Raw genomic sequence first — 24,590 nt, forward strand, 5'->3', positions numbered from 1 at the left:
GTACCACTTAAGATAATGTTATAATGTTTGCTTTAATCATAAAATATTACTAAAAATCATGTAGTCAAGTATAGTCTATTATGTTTACTTCTCTTTTAACTCAGTCCACTGTTCTTTCATTGGTGAAGGATCAAGCCTTAATCTATTATCATCTTTCTGTTTGGCGAGGTTCCTTTAGACATTCTTTAAGGGTAGATCTGATAGTAACAAATTCTTATTGCTCCTTCATTTAAGTCTATTTTCTCTCATTCTTTAAGGATACTTTCATATGTTATAGTTTGCCATTAACAGTTTTTTTTCTTTCAGCACTTGAAAAAATGTTCCACTTCCTTCTGTCTACCATAATTCCAGATAAGAAATTATTCAAATTGTTTTTTCTCTTATAGGTAATGTGTGGTTTCTTTCTGACTGTATTCATGTTTTACTTTCATTTTATTTAGGTGAAAATAGCACAACATAAAATTAAGTGAACAATTCAGTGGTATTTGTACATTCACAATGTTGTAAAACTGCAACCTCTATTTAGTTCCAGAATATTTTCATCACCTTAAAAGTAAACTCCATGTCCAATAAGCAGTTATTACCCATTCCTGCCTTTCCATGGACCCTGGGAACCACCAATTTGCTTTCTGTTTATATGGATCTACCTATTCTTGATATTTCAGATAACTGGAATTGTCCATGTGTGAGCTTTTGTGTCTGGCTTCTTCCTCTCAGCATAGTATTGTCAGGGTTCACCTATGTTTAGCGGATATTAGTACTTCATATATCTGTGTATATATATGTATATGACTTACTGATGAATATGTATATGGAAATATATGTTAGGTATAAATAATAATCATAAGTTAATAATTATATGTAAGTATTAGCATATTTTATATAATAAATACTTATTAAGACTTTATTTCTTAGAGCAGTTTTAGGTTCACAGCAGAATTGAGTGGGAGATACAGATTTCCCATATGCTCCCTGTTTCCACATACACATAACCTCCCACATTATCAACATCCCCCATCAGGGTGGTGCATTTGTTACAATTGATGAGCCTACCTTTACACAGCATAATTACTCAAAATCTGTAGTTTACATTAGGATTCACTCTTGATGTTTTACATTTTATGAGTTTGAATAAATGTATAATGACATGTATCCTTCATTACAGTATCATGAGAATATTTTCACTGCCCTAAAAATCCTCTGTGCTATGCGTATTTATCCTTCCCCCACCAACTCGTCAATCACTGATCTTTTCATTGTCCCCATAGTTTTACCTTTTCCAGAATGTCACACAGTTGGAATCATAGATTATGTAGTCTTTTCAGATTGGCTTCTTTCAATTAGTAATATGCATTTAAGTTTTCTCCATGTTTTTTCATGGCTTGATAGCTCATTTCTTTTAAGCTCTAAATAATATTCCATTGTCTGGATGTAACAAAGTTTGTTTATCCATTCACCTACTGAAGGGCACCTTGGTTGCTTCCAAATTTTGGCAATTATGAATAAAGCTGTAATAAATACCCATATGCAGGTTGTTATGTAGACATAAGTTTTCAACTCCTTTAAGTAAGTACCAAGGAACGTGATTTCTGGATCATATGTTAAATGTGTTTAGCTTTGTGAGAAACCACCAAAAGTGGCTGTATCATTTTGCATTCCCATCAGCAAAGAATGAGAATTCTTGTTGCTCCATATTCTCTCTTGCACTTGATATTGCCAGTGTTCCAGACTTTGGCCATTTTAATAGATATATAATGATATCTCATTATTGTTTTAATTTGCATTGCCTTGATGACATATTATGTGGAATATCATTTTATATGCTTATTTTCCATCTGTATTTCTTGTTTTGTGAGGTGACTTTTAAGGTCTTTGGCCCATTTTTTAAATTGTGTTGTTTACTTATTGTTTAGTTTTAAGAATTCTTTGTGTATTTGGGACAACTGTCTTTTATAAGGTGTGTCTTTTGCGAATATTTTCTCCCAGTCTGTGACTTATCTTCTCATTCTCTTGACATTGTCTTTTGCAAAATCAAAGTTTTTAATTTTGATGAAGTCCACCTTATCGGTTATTTCTTTAATGGATTGTGCCTTTGGTGTTGTATCTAAAAAGTCATTGCCATGGGTGCCTTGGGTACAAGATCATCTGGGTTTTCTCCTGTGTCATCGTCTAGGAGTTCCATAGTTTTGTGTTTTATATTTAGGTCTGTATCCATTTTTTTGTGTGTCCATTTTTAGTTAATTTTTGTGAAGGGTATAAGGTCTGTTTTGATTCATTTTTATACATGCGGATGTCCATTTGCTGTAGTACTATATGCTGAAAAGACTATGCTTGTTTCAATGAATTGCCTTTGCTCCTTTGTCAAAGATTGGTTGACCATATTTATATGGCTATATTTCTCTGCTCTCTATTTTCATCTATTGGTCTATTAGTGTATTCTTTTGCTAATACCACACTGTCTTTTTTTTTTAATGGAGACGCTGGGAATTGAACCCAGGACCTCATGCATGCTAATAAGCACACACTCTACCACTGAGCTATATAACCGCCCTCTCAATGTCACTCTCTCTTGAATGCTATAGCTTTATAGTAAATCTTGAAGTCAGGTAGTCTCAGTACTCTAACTTTGTTTTTCTCCTTCAATATTGTGTTTGCTATTCTGGGTCTTTCGTCTTTCCATATAAACTTTAGAATCAGTTTGTTGAAATAACTTCCTGGGAGTTTGATTGAAATTGTATTGAATCTATAGATTAGGTTGGGAAGAACTAACATCTTGATGATATTGAGTCTTCCTATCCACAAACATGGAGTATCTTTCCATTTATGTAGTTCATCTTTCATTTCTTTCATCAGTGTTTTGTAGTTTTCCTCATATAGATCTATCTTGTACATATTTTGTTAGATTTATACCTAACTATTTCATTTTTGAGGTGCTAATGTAAATGATACTGCATTTTTATTGAAGTAGAGTTGATTTACAATATTATATTAGTCTTAGGTTTACAGCATAGTGATTCAATATTTTTATAGATTATACTCCTTTTAAACTTGTTATAAAATATTGGCTATATTCCCTGTATTGTATAATGTATCCTTATAGTTTATTTATTTTATACATAGTAGTTTGTACCTCTTAATCCTCTACCCCTATCTTGCATCACTCCTTTTCCCTCTGGAACTAAATATTTTGTTGATATTCTTTATCAAATAGAAGAAATTCACCTAGTTTATTGAGCTTTTATCCTGAATGGTGTCGAATTTTGTCAGATGCTTTCTCTGCATCTACTGATATGATCAAGTGATCTTTCTTTTTAAGCCTGTCAATGTGGTGAATTACATTAACTGATTTTCTAATATTGGACCAGCCTTGCGTACCTGGAATAAATCTCACTTGATCTTGGTGTATAATTTTTTGTATACATTGTTGGATTTGATTTGCTAATATTTTGTTGAAGAATTTTGCATCTGTGCTCATAAGAGATATTGGTCTGTTGTTTTCTTGCAGTGTCTTTTTCTGGTTTTAGTGCTGGCTTAACAGAATGAGTTTTTAATTATTCCCTCTGTTTCTGTCCTCTGAAAGAGATTGTAAAGAATTAATATAATTTTTTCTTTAAATGTTTGGTAGAAGTCACTAGAGAACCCATCTGGGCCTGGTGCTATCTGTTTTGGAAGGTTATTAGTTATTGATTTAATTTCATTAATAGATAAAGATCTATTCAGATTTTCTGAGTTTTCTTGTGTGTCTTTCAAGGAATTGGTCTATTTTAGTCCATTTCATCTAGTTGATCAAACTTGTGCACATAGAATTGTTTGTAGTAGTCCTTTATTATCATTTTAATGTCCATGGGATCTGTAGTGATGTATCCTCTTTCATTTCTGATATTTGAAATTTTTGTCTTCTCTCTTGTTTTTTAGTCAGCCTCACTAGATGCTTATGAATCTTGAGCTTTTCAGAGAATGAACTTTTGCCTTTGTTGATTTTCTCTATTTATTTTCTGTTTTCAATTACATTGATTTTGCTCTATTTTTATTTCTTTACTTCTACTTTGTGTGTAATTTGCTCTTCTTATTCTAGTTTTTCAAGGTAGAAGTTTATATTATTGATTTTAGATCTTTTTTCTTTTGTAATATATGCATTTAGTGCTATAAATTTCCCTCTAAGCTCTGCTTTTGCTGTATCCCACACATTTTGGTAAATTGTATTTTCATTTTCCTTTAGTTCAAAATATCTTAAAATTTATCTTGAGATTTCTTCTTTAACTTATGTGTTATTTAGAAGTGTGTTGTTTAATCACCAGTTATTTCAGGATTTTTGAGCTATCTCACTGTTTTTGATTTCTAGTTTAATTCCATGGTATTCTAAGAGTAGACATTGTTAAATTTCTATACTTTTAAATCTGTTGATGTGTGTTTTTGATTTTAAGTGCATACATATTGAGAATTGTTATATCTTCTTTGAGAACTGACTCCATTCACATTATGTAATGCTCCTCTTTGTTCCTGATAACTTTCCTTGCTCTGAAGTCTGCTCTGTTTAAAATTGATATTTTACTACCACTTTCATTGATTAGTGATAACATTTTATATCTTACTCCATCATTTACTTTCGATCTCTATTTATATTTAAAGTAGGTTTCTTCAAAAAAAAAAGTTCATATATACAGAGAACAGATTGGTGATTGCAAGAGGCAGGGATGCAAGAAATAGATAAGCTGGATTTTTTTTTTCAGTTAAGTTTAAATAAATTAATTAAGAAATTTAAAAAATAATGTAACTCTCCCTAATGCCACTGAACTTAAAAATGGTTAAGAAGGTAAATTTTATGTTGTGTGTATTATACCACAATTTTTAAAAAGAAGGAGGTCCCCAAATAATATATACAATAAAATTTCAATTGTATGAAATTCAAAACCAGGCAAAAATATGCTTTCATAGATAGTACAACTGCAAAGAAAAGCAAGGAGATGATTCTTAGAAAAGTCAAGATAAATGGTTATTGTCTCTACTGGGGGCATGAAAGGATGAGGGTGGAACTTTTGAGGTGCTGACTATGTTTTATTTACTGGTTCGAGTTGTTATGTGGATGTTTATTACTCTCTTTAGCTGTATGTGTATTTTAGGTATTCTTTATATTTTATATATTTCATAGTTAAAAAGGAAAAGAAGAAGTCTAAAGCACTTTATAGTTATAGATTATGCAATCAGACAATATTGTGGAAAAAGCAACTGATGATTTGCTGAAAGCCTCACAGCCTCCCACCAAAACAGCTTTAGGATTTCTCCTATCCATTCTCCATGGTGGGTTTGGAATTGGAGCTCTTCAGCAACCAACATCATGCAAGCTTGGTCAGGCGCTGTGGAAGGAGATAAAAGAAGCTGAAGGAATCACCAAAAGACTGGTTTTCAAAGTGAATCTGGGGCTTGACTTTGATTTCATACCTCTCATGACACTACTACATTCACTATTTTCACTTGTTAAAAAGCATAAGGTGAATGTTTTAAATCTTAATAATTCAGCTCAGTGTGGAAAATAAAGATATGCTTTAAAAATATCTAACTCAAAACTTTGCCTGAAAGTATTTCTGGTGACCATCCAGGCATCATCTGTATTATCACTGGAAGTATTTGCTGACAACTCACTATGTGCCTTATCTGAAATGAGTGCTGTGATTGCAGGTGGGAAAGAAGGATTTTTAAAATATTATTCATTAATAACCAAGCAATTCATTGCATTCCAAGAACTTCAAGTGAACTATAATTAACTTCAGATTCATTTGAGTGCGAAAGACAAAAATAATATATGGTATATGCAAAGTATTTAAAAAGCTGTATGTTTACCCCTGAGGTACAGGGGTTGGGAAGCACAATAGTAAATATTGAGTATTTGGAGGATATTATTGTCATAAAATATGGTGGAGCAGTAATATAATAAGTAAATAAATCATGCTATCATCATACGGTGATTACTATATAGCAACACTAATTAATGAATTACAGCTACACTTAACAACCAGGATGAACCAATGCTAAGGGGAAAACAAGTCACAAAAGAATAACTTCATTATTTTATTTAAAAATCCACATGAAGTTCACAAATAGGCAAAACCATTGTATCATTTGGAATATATACATGAGGGGAAATAATGAGAGTAGTGACCTGCATAGGGAGAGAGGGGATGGTGACCTGGAAAGGCACATGCATGCACACACACACACAAACTAAAGCGGGTTTCTTGTGGACAACATTTAGTTGGGTCTTAGTTTTTTTTTTCAGTCCTTTTTTTATTTCTAACTTCACTCCATTGTGATATGGAGTCATATGATTTCAGCTTTTTATACTTATTGAGATTTTTTGGGCCTTACAATTGGTCTATAATTTAAAATGGTTTGTATGTACTTGAGGAGAATGTATTCTGCTGTTGCTGGGTGGAATGTCCTATTTATGTCTGTTAGTTCTTGTTGGTTTATAAGTGTTGTTCAGTTCTTCTATTTCCTTGCTGATCTTCTGTCAAGATTTTCTATCTGTTCTTGAAAGTGGGGTTTTAAAATCTCCAACTATGATTGTAGAACTGTCTTATTTCTCCCTATAATTCTATCAATGTTTGCCTTATATATTTTGAAACTCTGTTGTTTGATTTGATGTATTATAGTCATTGAAACTTCTCAGTGAGTTGACACTTTTATCAATATGCTATAGCTCTTTTTCTCTTATAATAACTCTTTTATTTAGTTTATTTTTATTATAGTTACTCTAGCTGTTGTGATCATTATTTGGATGAAACATCTTTTTCCATCCTTTCCCTTTTAAGCTATTTGTATCTGTGGATTCAAAGTGACTCTTTTATAGACAGCATATAGTTAGATTCTATTTTTTTAATCCATTCTTCCTTTTCTGTATATTTTAAATATATTTTCTTAGTGTGTACTATGAGGATTACATTTAATATTCTAAATTTATGAAAGGTATAACATTCTAGTTTGAATTGATACCAACTAAGCTTGAGTAGCATTCAGAATATCTGCCCCTAGATAGCTCCACCTCTCCCCCTTTATGTTATTTTTGCATCAATTAAGTCTTTATTAATTGTTTGATCATTAACATAGGTTTATAGTTAGTTTTATTATTTGTATTTTAAATCATGTAGGAAATAAAAGCAGGAGTTATAAACTACAAATACAATAATAGTCGCTCTTATATTTATCTATGTAGTGACATCTATCTCTTCATATGATTTTGAGTTACTGTCTAGTGTACTTTTATTTTAGCCTGATACATTTCTTTAGCATGTCTTGTAGGGTATGTTTACTAGTGTTAAACTCATCTGGGAATGTATTAATTTCTCCTTATTTTTGAAGGATGGCTTTGCCAGCTATAGTATTCTTGACTGACAGAATTTTTATTTCAGCACTTTAAAAATGTCATCTGACTGCCATCTGTCCTCCATGAGTTCTGTTGCAAAATGTAGTATTAATTTTATTAAATATGCCTTGTATATGACAAATCACTGGATAATTTCAATTCACCTATCTTCAAGTTCACTGAATCTTTCTTTTGCCTGCTCAAATATGCTATTAAAAGCTTCTAGTGAGATTTCATTTCAGTTATTGTACTTTTCATGTCCAGAATTTCTATATGGTTCCTTTTTTATAATTTACATCTCTTTATTGATATTCTCTACTTGTTTATGCATTGTTATCCTGATTTCCTTTAATTCTTTGTTTACATTTTCCTTTAGTTATTTGAACAGGTAATTTAACGTCATTTTCTACTAAGTCTAGTGTGTTTATATCCTCAAGGACAGTTTCTCTTAAGTTTTTCTTTGAATGGACCATCATTTTTTGTTCTTTACATGCTTTGAATTTTTTTTTGAAAACCAGATACTTTTAATATTATGATTTGGTAACTGTGAAATAAAATTCTTTCTTAGTCTTTGAATTTGTTACTAAAGCTATTTGTTTAGTGAATTGTTAAAATTATTTTTGTAATATCTGTATTATTTGTCCTATATGGTCTCTGAAGTCTCTGTTACTTTAGTTTGTGTTCACTTTGTGCTTTGACAGAGATTTACTTGAATGCCAATAGGGAGAGAATGAAAAAAAAAGTCTCCTAGTCTTTGTAGATTGCTTTTGTGCTACAGCATTCTTTCAGTGTCTAGCTAGATTATTTACAATTCCATCTTAGCTCTTTCTTCCTGCTTGTACTGAGCCTAACGATCAGTCGTAGTTGAAATCTTAGGTTCTTCTCAGATCTTTTGTAAGCATGTGTCCTAACCTGTACATGGCATTCTACATTTTCTAGTATATTAGGTATGTTTTCAGTGCTCTAATATTCCAAGGAATCTCTTGCTCCTTGGCCTGTTTTCCTTGATTTTTGATGAATTTATTGTTTGCCTCAGCTATAATCTGTTGCCTCATGTGGCAGTGCTTTATTCATTTGCCTCTTGCTGTTTTTGAGGGATGCCCTCTGGGTGCCTACTTTTCTGCCCTGAGAAAATTCTTAGTTAGGCGATATAAATCAAGTCTTTCATGTAGCCTCCAGACAGGTTAGAAAAGACAAACACAATGATTAGCAAATAAGACATGCTCTGCTCCCTCTGGAATCAAGGACCAAGCTCCCCTCCTGGAAACTTGGGCACCTGTCTTAAGAAAACTCCTGTGCTGGAGAGGAGACTGGGTAGGGGCAAATAAAATATCACAAAGCTTTCCTACTATTTTTAAGTTGGCTTTTTCTGGGTTCCTCATTTGCTTGTTTGCTGTAAACCTTTGACTGCTTTCCAGAGTCCTAATAAAGTTGGTTCTGTTTTGCTTGGTTTTCCAGTGTTTCTGTGGAGAGATGGACTCTTGAAGCTACCTACTCTGCCATGTTTGCTAACGATACTCTCAAGATTTTTTTTGTCTTTATTTTTCAGAAGTGTGACTGTGCTGGATCCTGCATGGCTATGTTTCAGTGTATTCTATTTGGAGTTCAGTCAACTTCTTGAATCTATAAGTTTATGTCTTTTGCTGAATTTGGGAGGTTTTCTGCCATTGTTTCTTTTCAGTCTCACTTATTCTGATAAAAAGTTAGATCTTTTGTTACTGTACTCCAGATCATTGTTTTGCTCGTTTTTTTCAGTCTGTTTTTTTCTCTGTTGTTCAGATTGAATAAATTCTGTTGATCCATCTTCATCTTTTCTGTTTACTGATTGTATTTTCTGCCATCTCTAGTCTGCTATTGAGTAGAGTTTTTAAAATTTTGGTCATTGCATTTTTTAGTTCTATAATTTCCACTTGGATTCTTTTTTTACAACTTCTATTTCTTTGCTGGAATTATCTATTTTTCCTTTGTTTTAAGAGAATCTGTAATTAATTGTTGAGGCATTTTTATGACTGCTGCTTTAAAATGCTTTTCAGATAATTCTAACGTGATTCATCTCAGTGTTAGCATCAGTTAATTGTTGTTTCTCATTCAGATTATGAGTTTCTTGGTTCTTGATGTAAGAAGTGATTTTTAACTATATCCTGGACATACTGATTATTATATTAGATTTTTGATCCTATTTATTTAACCCTGTTTAGGTTGAGCATGTAGATTCTGTCCACTTTTGTGGACTTTAGTTCCAATAATAATTTAGTTTTCTGAACTTTTGCAGTGTTATCTAGTCTACGTCATTCATCCAAAGCCACAGGGACTCCCACTCATTCCCTGATAGTGCCTACTGACAGTGCAGAGGGTGCTTCCCTGGGCCTGCGCCATGTTATCTTATCCATTATAGGGATAAATAAAAACTTAATTTTTCATTTTGCCAAAGTGGAAAGAGACTGTTTCCCCCTACCCTATTTTTTCCTTATAGCTTTTCTATATGAAAATCTTATGGTGTTCAATTCTTTCTCTGACTTAACCTTTTGATATGCATGTACATCTTTTTAGAGGCTTAGTAACCCTATTGCCGCGTTTAGAGCCTAGGAATTTTTTTAAAGTGTCTGGGAGTCATCCCTTTGAAATGTAAACATTTACAAGGATAGCACCTCTAGCTCCCTGTCACAGTGGGAGTTTAAGCTAGGCACCTTGCTCTGAGCTACAACCATCTGCTTGTCATAGAGATAAGAAGTTTTAATATACCTTTGGATAAATGCAATTAACTAAAACAAATGGTTACTGTAATTCCCAAGTGAACTTAGAATGAACATTATGAAAAAATTTGTAGCAAATGATGGTGTTAAGTCCTGTTAGAGAGGACTTGAGAACACATGTACATAATGGGTTATGACTATTTGGCTGTATAAATGGGGTGGAATTTCTTTGGCTTACCTATGAGGTTTTGTAATCTGGATATACTTATTCAATAATAAAACTTTCTATCTTCTGTACATTTTGAGGAATAGAGTCTCTAGGTTGGCAGGATTGTTATTTCTCCAAAACTATATACCCATGACCTGGTTATGAGTCTATGAATATTTAAATGACACACTTGCCAGAATTCAGCCAGGGAGAGTGCTTTTCATCTCCAGGTGTTTAATTACTTGGCATTCCAAACCCATTGAATCCTCCTGAGTGATCTCCTCCCTGAACTACAGTGTTCCAAATTCCATCTACTGTGTTATCCTGGGCTTCTGCCAGTGTGAAATGGAAATACCCTGTAACAGCAAAATAACAACCCAATGAATAAATGCACATGTGAAAGGAGGAAATGTAAAACAATGTTACTGGCTAGAGGAAATATATTTTTGTCTCTTACACTAGATCAGATTAACCAATTCTGCTCTACTTTTCTAATTTTATTTTGTTTGTTCTACATTAAACTAGTTTTAGTGTACTCTCAGTAGTACTTTTAACTTTTGACTCCTCAGTCATAATTAAATGCAGGTAATACTTGAGAATATATGACCTCCTGTAAGAATTAGAGTTTATATAAAATTTGGCATAAGTTTTGTATTATGCAAGTTGATGCTTATGCTGTACTTATACACTAGAGTTCCTAGAAAAATCAAATTTGAATTTTTGATATGGAAATTACTGAAAAATGAATTGTTGCATAAAGCTTAGATTTTTCAAATTAAGAAAATGTACAATTTGCTCTAACAATTTTATGGAGAAATATCCTTTTTTGTTTTAATATGATTAAAATTAAATATGCTCATACCTTTATCCCCTGCATTGACAAACTAGAATGTTAAAAAGTAAAACATTTCAAATTAATTTAAAATACCTTTAGCATCATTCAAATTTTTGCCATTTTCATGTTATAAAATCTGAATTTTAATTAAAATGGTATTAGAGAAATTTCCAGTTTATGAAAAATGGAAACGAATGGATTTTGTTACAAGAATGAGGCAAATGCTTAGTACAGAAGCTGCAGTACATCCTAATAGCTAATGCCAATTCTCAGGGTGTGTTAGGTTACTATAAAATCAGTGCTCATTCAAGTTGAACTGCTTGTGACTTCCACATGCATACTGTAGTTGGAATTTAGGATTACAGTGAGGCACTGTATTACTATAAGGCACTACAAGACTATGAAGTATATCACGAAAAGTTTAATTTATATTTAGTCTAGTGGAGTTATGTATATTTAAATACTTTCTAATTTTACTGATTATATACTCTTATGGAAAGATTGTAGAATGTGTATATTTTCTGGAATCAACATGGGGAGAAAACATTCAGAAGGGCTACCCTTTGTTGACTGAAAAAGTAGAAGTTCCACAGCCTTCATAGGGTGCTTTTATTTCATGTCTCACACGTCCCACTTAATGTGTGACCTGCTTCAGAAATAATTATTTCCATTTATAGTTACCCTTCAACTATGCCTCCACTGATTTTCCTCTGTCCTCCTATTTCAAGGTGGACTGTTGGTTTTCTTGGACTTCTGCGCAGTTCTTGTTCCTTCACTGTTGACCTGAAAATCATCTTTATTGCTCTACAGGAACTATGCAATTTGTGGCTGCCCAATATCTTTTGAAAATCCCCTTCCCATTTTAGTAGTTTTCTAACGTTGCCTTTCACATGTAGAAATTGAAACAAATTTCAGTATCCCTTTTTTAACAGATTATACTCATGTGACTAGCTTCTACCAAGCATATGACTAGCTTCTCTTGTGCCTGAGTGATATATGGAATGCAGAGGTAGAGATCTGAGGTTGTGCGGCTCTCTCAACAAGCAGGGGCATCATGAATACAAGCATTTTGCTTATATTTGGCAGCAGAGATAAATTATGAGAAACAATCACTTCTATCCATTTGCCACCAAGATATTTCCCCTGGTAAATATCTCATTCTTGTAGAGACTCCTTTCTCTCAAATGATGTTTCTACTGCATCCTGTCACACTCAGATTTACCTATTTCTTCTCATTCAAACTATAGAGGCCACTTCTGTTTCCTCCTTTTCTGTTTTGAAATATATATTCTTGTTTGACAAGTATTTCCAGGTCTCCAAAGGGAGAAAGCATTTAGAAGGGCTACCCTTTGTTGACTGAAAAAGTAGAAGTTCCACAGCCTTGATAGGGTGGTTTTATTTTGTGTCTCCCACGCCCGACTTAATGTATGACTTGCTTCAGAAATATTATTTCCATTTACTACCCTTCAACTATGCCTATGCTGATTTCTCTGTGCTTTGCATTGCTTTTCTCACAAAATACTCGGCTTCTTTCTGTCAGTTATTTCCAAGGAATTTTTGTCCAAGTCAGGAATTTAAGAAATCTTGTGTTTTAAACTGCTGTGGATTTTTTTTGTAGTCATTGTTTATTGATTTTGTAAACTATTCATGACATAGGAAGGACAAGAAAGAATGATCTGTAACAAGCCATTCTGAATAAAATCATTCATAGAGAAGAAGGTCAGGAATGGTTTGTTTCAGAAAGGTACTCAATTCTCCCCACCCCATTCCTTAACCATACATTATCTCTGCTTTTGCTAGACCTTAGTTAAAACTAAAACTCAGTCCCATTAAAGGCAAGGGTATTATTATCATTAGAGAAATCTTTTGCAGTTATAATTATGAGGGTCTTTGACCCTTCACATTAGAATATACTTTGTATATAAAGTGACAGGCTAATTTGGCTAGAGCAAGTCTCTGTGTAAGCTAATTACATGTGGTAATTTTGCCTGAAAGGAGACTGACTTGAAAGTGAATCCAATTTAACGGTGAGGAGATTGTTATAAGAAACATTTCATTGTGGGCTTGGAAGTCCCTTAAAGTGCTAATTTTTCACTTGAATAACCATATTGCCATAGTGAGGATTTTTCAAATTACTTAATATTTGTGAGATATTATTCGAACTAAGAAAAAATAAAGGCAAATAGTGAGAATTTTTTTAATTTTCTGGGGACAATTTAGGCGTCTATCTAATTATTATTCACACACATTAAAATTAGCTTCTGTTTCTCTCTTCCCACTTGTTCTTAAGATATGGTGGGCCACCTTGCTCCATTAAAGGACAAATCTAATTTCTTAATTACATATTCAATTCAGAAGGAGCATGGTTTGTCCATTTTATCAATCTTTCTGAGTTTTGCTTTTTAAAAATATAATCTCCTCTCTCAGGCGTTTTAATAATCATTTCTCAGAAAATCATTACATGCAGCTAGCAGCTATTGCATGGTGAGTTGAAATATGGCAAGTGCAAGCAGAAAGGGCAGAAGAAATTCTTTAAGGAGGACTGGGAGTGTGGCTTTAAACACTGTTGTCTGGCTGCGGATGGCTAGGCAAAGGAGCTCTTTGGAGCACAGTAATCAAGATCAGGGTCTTTTTTTTTTTTTTCCTCCATCAAAGACTTTCATATAAATCCAGGTCAAATCCAATACAAACCCTGCAAATGGCAGCCACAGGTTTGTATTGTACTTTACACAATATTGGGGTTTATATAATGTAGAAAGCTAGCAGGGATACTGGCCAGCTTCAGAGCTGAGCAGGACATCGTGACCTATTTGAGGACCACCAAGTATACCACCTGTTCTAAAATTTTCTTTCCTTTTGAGTTACCCCTGTTCTTAGAGCCTCTGTCATAAGTTATTCCATTGTGTTAAAGCCTAAGACTTCCAGAAAGTCCCTGTAAAATTGCAGATCTTCTCTGGGAACGTGTAGCGTGTACTATGATGATCTACTCAACTCTTCCCTTCAGGAAGACACAGTAATGACCCCAGCTGTTTGGAGAGTTTGTGACTAATGGCTCTCACCTGAATCTCTTTCTATGACTTGACCTCGGTGAAAGATCACTGTCTCACTGAAAACTTTCTCTCTTCCATGGGGTCAGTTCAAATCCAGTGACTTCAAAAATGGAGCATAAAGACCTGACCTTCTTGTCTCATGGCAGAAGAACTCTGAAGGGCCATTCCAGCTCCAGAGTTCCCTATAGGATCAGCTGAGACCACTGATGCAACTCCTCACAATTCTACTTCTCCCAATGCTCAGCCCTGCTTCCCTCCCCACTCATAAGTGTTGTTACCCAATAAACCTCCTGCAAGCAACTCTGAGAGTCTCAGGATCTGTTTCCAGAGGAACCTAACATAAAAGAATTGATGTTAGGATGTTTCCTGGGAACAGACTCTAAGTGTGATGGATAACTGGTAGCACATGAATAACTGACAGCCCCTGGCATGTGATTGTTGTACAGCACTTAAACGTTTCATCGGTAATAAACTGGGATGAAATGCTGAAGGAAGGGAATGCCCTGAAAGGTCTGATGTCCCAGGTGTTTGAGAGTTTTGAGGGGGAGTGGTGAGAGAGACTATGAGAACTTTTTAACAACATGGCAGTGCTAGGGATCACCTATGCACTGGAGAGAGACAATGAAAAGCTGAGGATGATTAATAAGCAATATAAGGTGAAGTGTGAAAGCCAGAGAATTTCCTTGGCAGCATATAAAGAGACTCTCATCTCCTGAACCTGGAGGGCAGAAAATGGAGACAATCAGGCCCAGTAGTTATTTGTAAGATTATCAGCACTCCAGAAGGTTGAATTCTTATCCCAGATAGATCTGATATATCAAAGTCAGGACCCTGATTGGGAAAGGTTGTATTCTCAAGACTTGGGATGAGGACATCTGCATTGGTGCACTTGAGAATCTTATAATCACCTTGAACACTGTGCGTCTACAAAAATAGCCCACTTTTCCATGTTGAAGGCATCCCATCACTTTGCTTAAAAACAACCAAGAGGACCATCCCCTCCAAGGCAATACCTTGCCCCTTCAAGATCTACCTCCACATCCCCTGGCCAACAGACCAATAATTAGAGTCAAGTTACAACACAAACTAGTTAAAGAAGTGCTAGGCATTCTAAAGAATACAAGTGGCTATATGCTGAAATTGCTACAGGATCTAGCCAACATGTACCAGAATGAACTCAGAATATGTTAATGGACTGGATCCCAAGGGTATTGGTTCAAATAAGACAAAATAAAAAGTTAGATAAGGAAGAGTGTATCAGGATAAGGTCATTCTCTTCTAATAGAGGATTTAATATCTTCACAAAGACCATGGGAAATGGTGCTAATACACTGCTAGGTGGCCTCTTGTAGGCTTGGGGAAAGTAATACTTTGCACAGAGTGAAGTATAAATGCCAGGGCTTACCTGGAAAACACTGGAGGAAAGAATGAAAGAATTAGAGAAATGGCCATTCTGATATATATATACCATATAAATCAGGAAAACCCTCCAGGTAGCTATATTTTGTAGGAAATTCCAGCAGACACCCCACCGACAAAAGTGGTAAGGAATACACTGGTTTGGGGCACAAGTTTTGTTGAGAAGCTCAGATATGGCTATCCTCTGAAGTCCTTGGCTGAGAGTAGGAGATACTATTATAGAACTGACCTTGATATCAATGGATATGATAGAATCCCAAAATCATAGATGCCAAATAGTGGTATGTAATCATCAGAAGCAAGGTGGGTATGATACCGTAGTAATAGGCGGGATCAAAACGGTAGCCTATAGGACCTGATCTACAGAGCTACAGTGATGATTAATAGAACACAGTATTCCCAGGGGCAATCTAAATGGGCAAACAGGGTGTTGCCCAATCTATACACCCCAATATAATCAAGTATTGATGATTATGAGGCTGAGGCAGCTGCTTCAATAGCAAGTCATGATCCTAGTTTTGGAATGTAAGCAAATTCTCAGGCCAAGATCCACTGACTAAAGGGGATGCCAGTCCTCCATGAAGAAGAACTTTGAAATGCCAGTGTGTATGGTATTGATTCCCCAGTCCTTCTCTAAAGGGACCTATGACCATTTGCTTGTGTAGTTGTACATTGGGGAAAAGGGAATATTCAACATTTAAAGGACTGTTGGACCCAGAATATGAGTTGACATTGATACCCACATATCCAAAGTGCTAGCATAGATCCCAGTCTAGATTGGGGGGCATATAGAGGACAGGTAATAAATAAATTGCCCTCCAATGTCTGAATCATTGTGTGTCTACTGGGTCCAGTAGACTTGCCAGGTGGTCGTATTCTGATCCCCAAATTTATAATTGACATATTTTAGAGTTGGCACAACTGTCGCATTGGTTCCTTGGTCTGTGGCTCATGAGCTGGCATAGTTCTGATATTCTATGCTTCTGCTGCTTTTGAGAACTTATGAACATAAGAAATGAACAATGGAAATAGAAACTGTCAATATAATGGTCTAATGTGTTGTTTTAGAACAAGTAATTATCCTCCATATATTTAACTCCCAAGCTTAGAGATAAACCAAGATATCCCCGGCTTTTTAAACCAATCCAAAACCCACTATGAATTGGTCAGCCAGTAGCACATTTATTCATTCTTTTCTTCACAAAAACAAATATTTATTGAGAACTCTGAGGTACTATTCTAGACGTTAGGTTAAATGAGAAGTAAAAACACTGAAACCCTTGTTGAGTTAGGGTATAATTTCTAACTGATACTACTTTCCTGGGTTAGTTTTTTTAAACAACTCCTTCAAACTTCAAAGAGGGAATTGTACATTTACTACTCAAGCCTTTATTGGGTCAGATCAAGTTCATTATATCCAAATATAATTTGTAAAATTTTATTTCTGTAAATGATACAAAACACTTATTTTTATATTGTAGTAATAACAATGTGTATATAATATGCTGCTTTGTCTTTGACTAGTCTGGAAATAGTGATCTGATAAGATGAGATTGATGAATGGTCAGAAGGGAGAAAAACATCTACTTTTAGCTTTCAGAAAAAAATAATTTCACAAAATGATTAACTACAAGCTAAAAACATTTGCAGAATAAAAATAGAGTTGCCTCATTAGGATCAGTAACAATGTGTACATTTATTTCCTTGTAATCCCTCTTCTGTCATATTCATTTAGCAGAATCTCTGATTTGACTTACACAATTTATATGACTTTCTATTACTAAAGACCTTCTGTATAACAGACTTTGAAAAATGTACAATTAGCAAGGACTGCAGTTTTATAATTTTGTCATTTAACATGGAAAATATTTAAGTGATCAGTGTTTAGATTTAAAAATCTTTAATACCCTTTGGTATGTAGAATGATTTATTTATATACATAATACATACTATATATAAATTATGTGTGTATTGATTGGTATATGAGATTGTCACCATTAGATTACTGTGTTCTCCATTGCAGTCATAAAACTGAGTCATTTCAACTCATTTTCATCTAATTGGATGAATACTTCCCTATGTGCATTCAGTGTTTAATTTCTAATTATGTTTCCCTTGTCTTAGAAACTAAAATGGAAAGGGACATATTTTTCTTTGCTCTCAAATAAACCCTAACCCATGCTAATTTACTTAAAGTGACAATGTATTTTTCTATTAAATACTGACATAGGATTGGCAGAGACACATTTGTTCGTACCCTTCCAAGCAGGGCTAGCCCTTCTTCAATGCTGCCACATTGGATACTCTATTGGCATACTCTTCATGTTCTGTCATGCTTTCTATTTGTTTCTCTCTCTCCTACAGGATTATAAGCCTCTCAAGGACAGAGATCTCATTCTAGTCATCTGTTGTTCATTAATATCTAAAATAAGACTGAATGAAAACTGTATGTGTGTGTGTGTATATATATATATATATATATATATATATATATATATATATATATAAAGAGAGAGAGAGATTTCTTTTTCTTACTTTTTCTTCAATATTCTTTTTCTGAATTCAGTATACTACAAACATATCTGTGACTTAAGTAGTATTCACTTTATACTTAAACTGTTTGGCATTGTTATGTATGTTTTCTTGTGAGATGGCTATATGTCCAACTACATGTTATGTTCCATGAGGGCAGGATTGCACCACAAGCTGGGAGTACCCTGTCTGTGCTAGTGAAGCCCAGTGTACAGAGCAAGTAAGTTCAGGGACCTTTGGTTTAATAGAAATGTAGTGAATTACAAGCCTAAGACCTGAGTTCAAGTCTAGGCCTACTTCTTTAACTGGTTATGTAATACTTTGAGCATAGTATAAGCCTAATCTCAAAATGATAAAAATGTATTTTTCCAGGTCTTTGTAGGGGTTAAATAAAATAAATTTGTAAAAGTACACAATGGGTGCTTATAAATATCCTTCTTTTAATAAGTATTCATTTAGTACAACAAGGGTAAGAACTTAGAGAAGATTCATGAAAGAACTAAAGTTATTTAAAGCAGAGTTGCACTTGGTTATTAGTGTCAACAGGTAAGATTTTGTCTCAGGCCAGCTTCCCTAAGCATATATATTCTATTCTCCTTTCCCCTTTAGTCACTCTCTGTTTCTGTTTTCCTCATTGTGAAGTAAATATGTATTATTGTTACAAGAATTCTGAGAAATTCTGAGATGATCCCCAAGATTCTTGTCCCTTCGTATATATGCCATGTATAGTCCCTTCCCCTTGAGTTGAGAAGGACTGGAAATATGATAGATTTTACTCTTGTAATTTTGTCATGTCATATAACAAAAGTGAAGGGACTGTGCTGATGTAATTAACCTCCCATAACAATTGACTTTTGAGTTAATAAAAAGGAAGATGGTCCTGAGTGGGCCTGACTCAATCAGGTGAGCCAAAAAAGGGACTGTGCCTTTCCTGAAACTAAAAGTTTGGAGCAAGTGAGAGATTTTCCTTCTGGCTTTGAAGAAAAAAACCTGCCATGTTGTGGAGAGATCCATGTGGGGGGCGGGGGAATGACTGGTGGCCTCAAGGAGATGAAATGACCCCCAGCTGACACCCAGAAAAAAAATGAGGATTTTAGTTCTACAACCTCAGGAACTGAATTCTGCCAAAAGCCATGTGAGCTTGGAAGAGAACCTCAAACTTCACATGAGAGTGCAGTCCCTTGCCCACACTTTAATTTCAGCCTGGTGAGACCTTGAGCATAGCTAACTCAGTTAACTCAGGAACCTGACTTATGGGAACTGTAAGATAATACATTTGTGGGAATGTGTTCTGCAGTAATAGAAAATAAATATATTTACCTAATCTGAAGAGATAATTTGATTTAGGATGTTAATTGGTAATAATAGTTTTGTATTACCCTTCCCAAGTAATGTACCTTCAGCCAAGAAAAGCTGCATGGTAGAAATTGCAGTTGGTAAAAGCAGGAAAGTCAAGAGCAAAGGAGGCAACTTCTCAGTCCTCATTTGGGAAATCATGGTACTAAGTATTGAAAGTCAATCATTGAGTCTAAAATATATTTGTTTGTTTTAATTAAAAGAGGAATAAAAGGTAGGAAAAAGATTTAACAGCTTCAAAAGATGCAAGAAAATGAGAAGAGGCAGCATGAGATAGTGGATTTAAAGAGCAGGAGCTATAGATTTGAGCTATGATACTGCCTGTAAGAAGCTATTAACCTGGGAAGACCTGTGAGATTCAGCCTCCTTTCTGGTAAACTCAGAGGATGAGACTATATGATTTATATGTCTCTTTCTGATATAAAATGCTGTGGCTCTTCTAAATGAGGAAATCTGCTGAGATTTGATTTAATTACAAGGAAAGTTTTTGCAGACTACAAGAGCTTGGGAGGGTTTGAAGGATGTTACATAGTTATAAATTTTACTAAAAGAATAGTATATTTGAGATATATAATATATTTATATGTGAATATAATTATATATTATTGATGTATGGATAATATAACCTAGTATTAATTATAATAATATCAAAACATATTATATATCACAGAATTTTAGGGCAAGAAGTACTTAGAGCCATCTCCCTGAGTCCTTTAACTATGGCCTTTAATCATCTCAAATATATATACCCTGAATTTCTGCAATGTTTATCTTTGTGACTGAAACACAAGATTGTCTGATTCAGTCAGAGAAATGTCAAGGCAGTAAAAGTCCTACGTCTTCTCCAAATGCCCTATAACCCGCCACCCCCGAATGAGATGATAGTCTTTCTCCAAAAAGCTGCTGTTTTCTAGACTTATGTTATTTGAAGGGTTGAATTAAACATCTAGGGACAGTGTTTTCATGGACATAATCGAGTCCTTAATAGAACAAAAGGATGTTTTTCACCAAAAATGGGAAAATACAATGAGACCTGAAACTAGGAACAATATTTAGTTTTGCTGAATAACAGTCCCATTACTGAGTTCTTAATGACTGAATTATAAATAAACTTGACATAATCATACATCAAAATTTTTATTCCACACTGCTCTAATTTTTAACAGCCAGTTGGTTATCTTAATGATAATTAACATACTAAAAGTACATTTAACAGGACATTATAGTAGTAACGAATCAGTGAAAACAAGGAAATTCAAAAATGAATCTAATATTTCATTCTTTAACTATATTGGCTCAAGCTTAACTCATGGAGGCATTAGAACTGGAAATCTCCAATTAGATCAGAAATCTTTTTCCCTAAACATGAAAAGAAGTAAGTGGAGGAATGCCATCTGCTATCTTCAGATATAAAAGAAAACAAATTAACTCTTCAAGATTACTTTAAAGTATGGTATGGTATTTTAGTGCATACTCTGGGTTTCGTTTATGGTCCTGCCAACTGGAAAATCATACACAATGCAAAAGAGGTAATAACTTGAAAATATTACCATTTGTACCCCATGTCTAAGGTCTGGTCCTAGGAAAAATTATGAAATAAACGAAGTTGTCCACTTTGATTACTTTTACCTTTCTTCTCCCTTTTTAACTCCAGTATTTTATCCAAGATCTCTTAGATGCCTTGTGGTGTTTTGAACAACTTGCCCATTTTAACAAACTATTCAAGTCTTACTGTAATTTGAAATGCTCCAAATGATTTTAACTCAATAATTGCCCAGTTTTATGAGTTTGGGGAACAGAGGCTAAATATGCATCTGTGTATGGTATGTATGTGTTTTTGTGTGTATAAAAAACAGCATTGCACATCAACTTGGTGGATGGCACCCTTGATTTGAGCAGTATGAATGAATCTTTGTGCAGAGAATATGCAAATTTTGGAAACTGGCCAATTCCAAAAGCCTCATTGTTTCCTCAGACTATCTGCAAGGACAGTATTAGGCAGGGACTCACAGTCTGCTTCTGGCTAATTAAAACCGACAATAGTTATTTGCATCCTCAGAGCGTGAAGTGTGTTAATTATATCTTAAGTGTGTGCACTTTGTGCATAAAGGATTTGTATTTCAGACAAAATTTTGAAAAGAGAAATATATTGAATATAATATTTCTGAATTTCAGAATATGGGAAGCATATTAATAAAAATCATGTATTAATTTTATATAACCATTTCATAGGTTTCTTTTTGAATAAAAATGCAGATAAGATTAAACACATTTTGGTCTGAAAAGAAAACATTGTATACAATAGATTGGGCATTCATTTCTGGATAGAAGGAAAATTGCTTAGGATGTATACAGAATATTGCTTAAGACAACAAAATATTCCATCGAATGGAGTTTTTATAGGAGATATATATTTTTCAATGTAATAAGATACAGTGTGGGTAATATCAGGACATTGTATTGGTCATTATTTAATTTTCATAGTGTAACTTTTTTTAAATGGAGCTAAAAATCCAATGCCATTATAGACAGACAATAACTACAAAATGGAAAGGGAACTAGTTACTGAATAATGCACCAGTTACAGAGGTTTTCAATGGACTGTTCACTGCCTGTAAAGAGTGCAGACTGACTATAAATAAATAAACTCCTTGGTGCAACTGTTCCCTTCACTTAGTGGCACGAATAGCAAGCTCACCCTGACTCACCTCGCTGATGGGGACTGAAAGCAGTGATGCATGTCTTATATTATCAGAAAAAGTTCACATAGTAAGTGCAGATATTTCAGATGAAGAAAGACTGTTTGGTTTGGTTTTTAGCATGTTTGGTAACGAATATTCTTTTAAAAAGGGTACTTGGTCACTTAAGTATAACAAGACAAACAGAAAATAACAAAAGCAAATGTCATCTACTCCCAAATTTTATTTATAGTTTGGGGCAATTTGACATTATAAACTTCAATCACTTAGGTGAATGTTCTCATCTGAAGCATATAGCATCTCTATCCCACTGCTATTAAGATGGTTGCGTAAGCATATTTGCATTTACATGCTCTCTGGAGCATGACCTGTACTCTGCAGTTCAAATGAGAGAATTTTCTGCAAGGTTCCCAATGATTACTGTCAACATGATAGGATGATATCCAGAATTATTCAGGGGATTTTATTGGTAGCTTTCAGTTTTTATTCCTTCATGATTCATACATCTATATTGGAAGATCATGTGATAATCGACTGAAATTTGAGTTCCTGGAAAGAAGAAATTGAAACTACTAGGTCATTTAGGACTAGGGGAGTTTTTGGTTTTATTTTTGTTTTTTTAACCTTTCAATATGGAGTGGAAATGCTATTTGGAAAAAAAATTTTTTTTGAAAACTCTTAGAAAGAAAGAAATGTTTAAAAATTTCTAACCTACAATTTTCACCTGGTCTTGAGGCTTCTGGTAAAAGAAGTTACAAAACCCCTGTCTATGGGTTTTGTAAGCTTCAGACAGCTTTTATTCAGAACCAGCAGATCTCCTTCTCAAACGTCCTTAGTCTATGAAAGTAAGCTTTAAGTGCCTTGCCGGCATTCAAAACTGTAATCTAGGTTCAGAGAAATACTAAGACATAGGATATAACAGAGGTAAAGATACTTTCTGATTAATGTAGTAGTTGGAAGTAATGTCTGGCAAAAATAAATTCCAGAACTATTTTTATTATTGCTTTGTTCAGGAAAAGAAAAATCTGTAAAAGGATATGAGCAAGAGAGCATGAAGCTCAGCAACCTACTGAGCCAGACATATAGAAGCTGAGAGATGGGATTAAAGTCAAAAGACAAAGAGGCATGGTAACTAGTGGCTGAAATGAAGAGCCCATCATTGTGTTCCAAACCCTATTTAGGTCTTTGGATGGAAAAAGACTTCTGATATGGGGGTCAAATAAGGGACAGTCCTCCAGAAGATGACATTAAACTGAGGCTGAGGAATAAGTTTTCCTTTAATGAATCACCTAACCACTGACATAGGGACATACTCTGCTTTTAAAAGTCTTCTAGGTCAGCTCTACTGAATGAAATATAATGATGTCTCAAACTTACCTTACAGTGACCTTCTTTGTCATACCTCGGTTAATAACCATACTGTAAATGCCCTATATAGCTGTTATTGAATTCTCTTTCTATATACCTTGATAATAAATTACCTATATATCAAAAGACTGCCTCACATAGAAAGTTTCTTTATATGTGAAGAACAGTAAGAGTATTTCACTATTTACTATTAAAATAGATCCATTAATTCTAAAGTAAATATTACAACATGATGTTAGTATAAAATGTGAATTCGTTTAGAAAATATATGGAACAATTCCTTATCAACAATTAGCATTAAGTAACACACAACCTTACTTTCCTTTTCTTCTGCCAATGCCATACAAACATGATACATGAATTTTTATTAAATAATATATAGAATTTATTTAAGATGAAAAAAATACTTCCCTCAAGTTCAGGCTTTCAGATAAACAGAATAGTTTTGGACATGCACACTTTTGAAATTAGAAAGTGATAATGACAGTTTTTAATTTGAAAAAACTTCACATTCATAGAATATGACTTCAGCTATTTTTGTTTGTTTTTAACATCATATTAAAAATACGGAAGAAATAATCCAAGATATCGCTAGTAATAAAACTATTAGTATTTTTATCTTTTATGTGCTTTACAAATTTATAGAATGAACACGCATTACATCTTTGGTGGAAAAAAATAAATTTTATTTTTGAAGTATATTTTAAAAACATTTTGACTTTCCTTCAAAATACTTCACGTTTTGAGGAGAAAGTATGAGAATTGAGTAGAGGGAAAGAAAAAAAGAAACTTAAAAAAAGAAGACAGACCAGTAAGAAAGGGTGGATCTTAGGGAAGAAGAGAGAAGGAAAAAAAAGAACTAATGTAAAGGGGTGGGAATTCAGAGGGGCAAATGCTACCAGGTGTGAAAGTATAGTGGTGTTATGCAAAGAAAACTGATTCTTCCTCAAGGGCCTTCCTATTTAGTTGGTGATATTTAATTTAAACTAATTAATTATGATTGAATCAGCTATCATTTTTCATCAAAAAAAAATACAGTAGAGATGAAAAGTGAAGGAAATCCAAGTGGG

The 24,590-nt window shown here is 34.0% G+C and overlaps 1 long non-coding RNA gene across 2 annotated transcripts in view; it reads left to right on the forward strand.

Moving 5' to 3' along the window:
• Positions 1–24,590, forward strand: part of LOC140692020 (uncharacterized) — an 89,341-nt gene that overhangs the window by 63,472 nt on the left and 1,279 nt on the right. Inside the window, exons 1-2 of one of the 2 annotated variants that reach the window (XR_012067617.1) lie at positions 18,822–19,000; positions 23,166–23,280. This is a non-coding gene — a long non-coding RNA (uncharacterized lncRNA). Of the gene's footprint in view, positions 1–18,821; positions 19,001–23,165; positions 23,281–24,590 lie in introns of those variants that run through there. The other variant, XR_012067618.1, reaches the window with a different exon arrangement.

The sequence above is a fragment of the Vicugna pacos genome, chromosome X, assembly GCF_048564905.1.
Source record: "Vicugna pacos chromosome X, VicPac4, whole genome shotgun sequence".
Lineage (NCBI taxonomy): Eukaryota > Metazoa > Chordata > Mammalia > Artiodactyla > Camelidae > Vicugna > Vicugna pacos.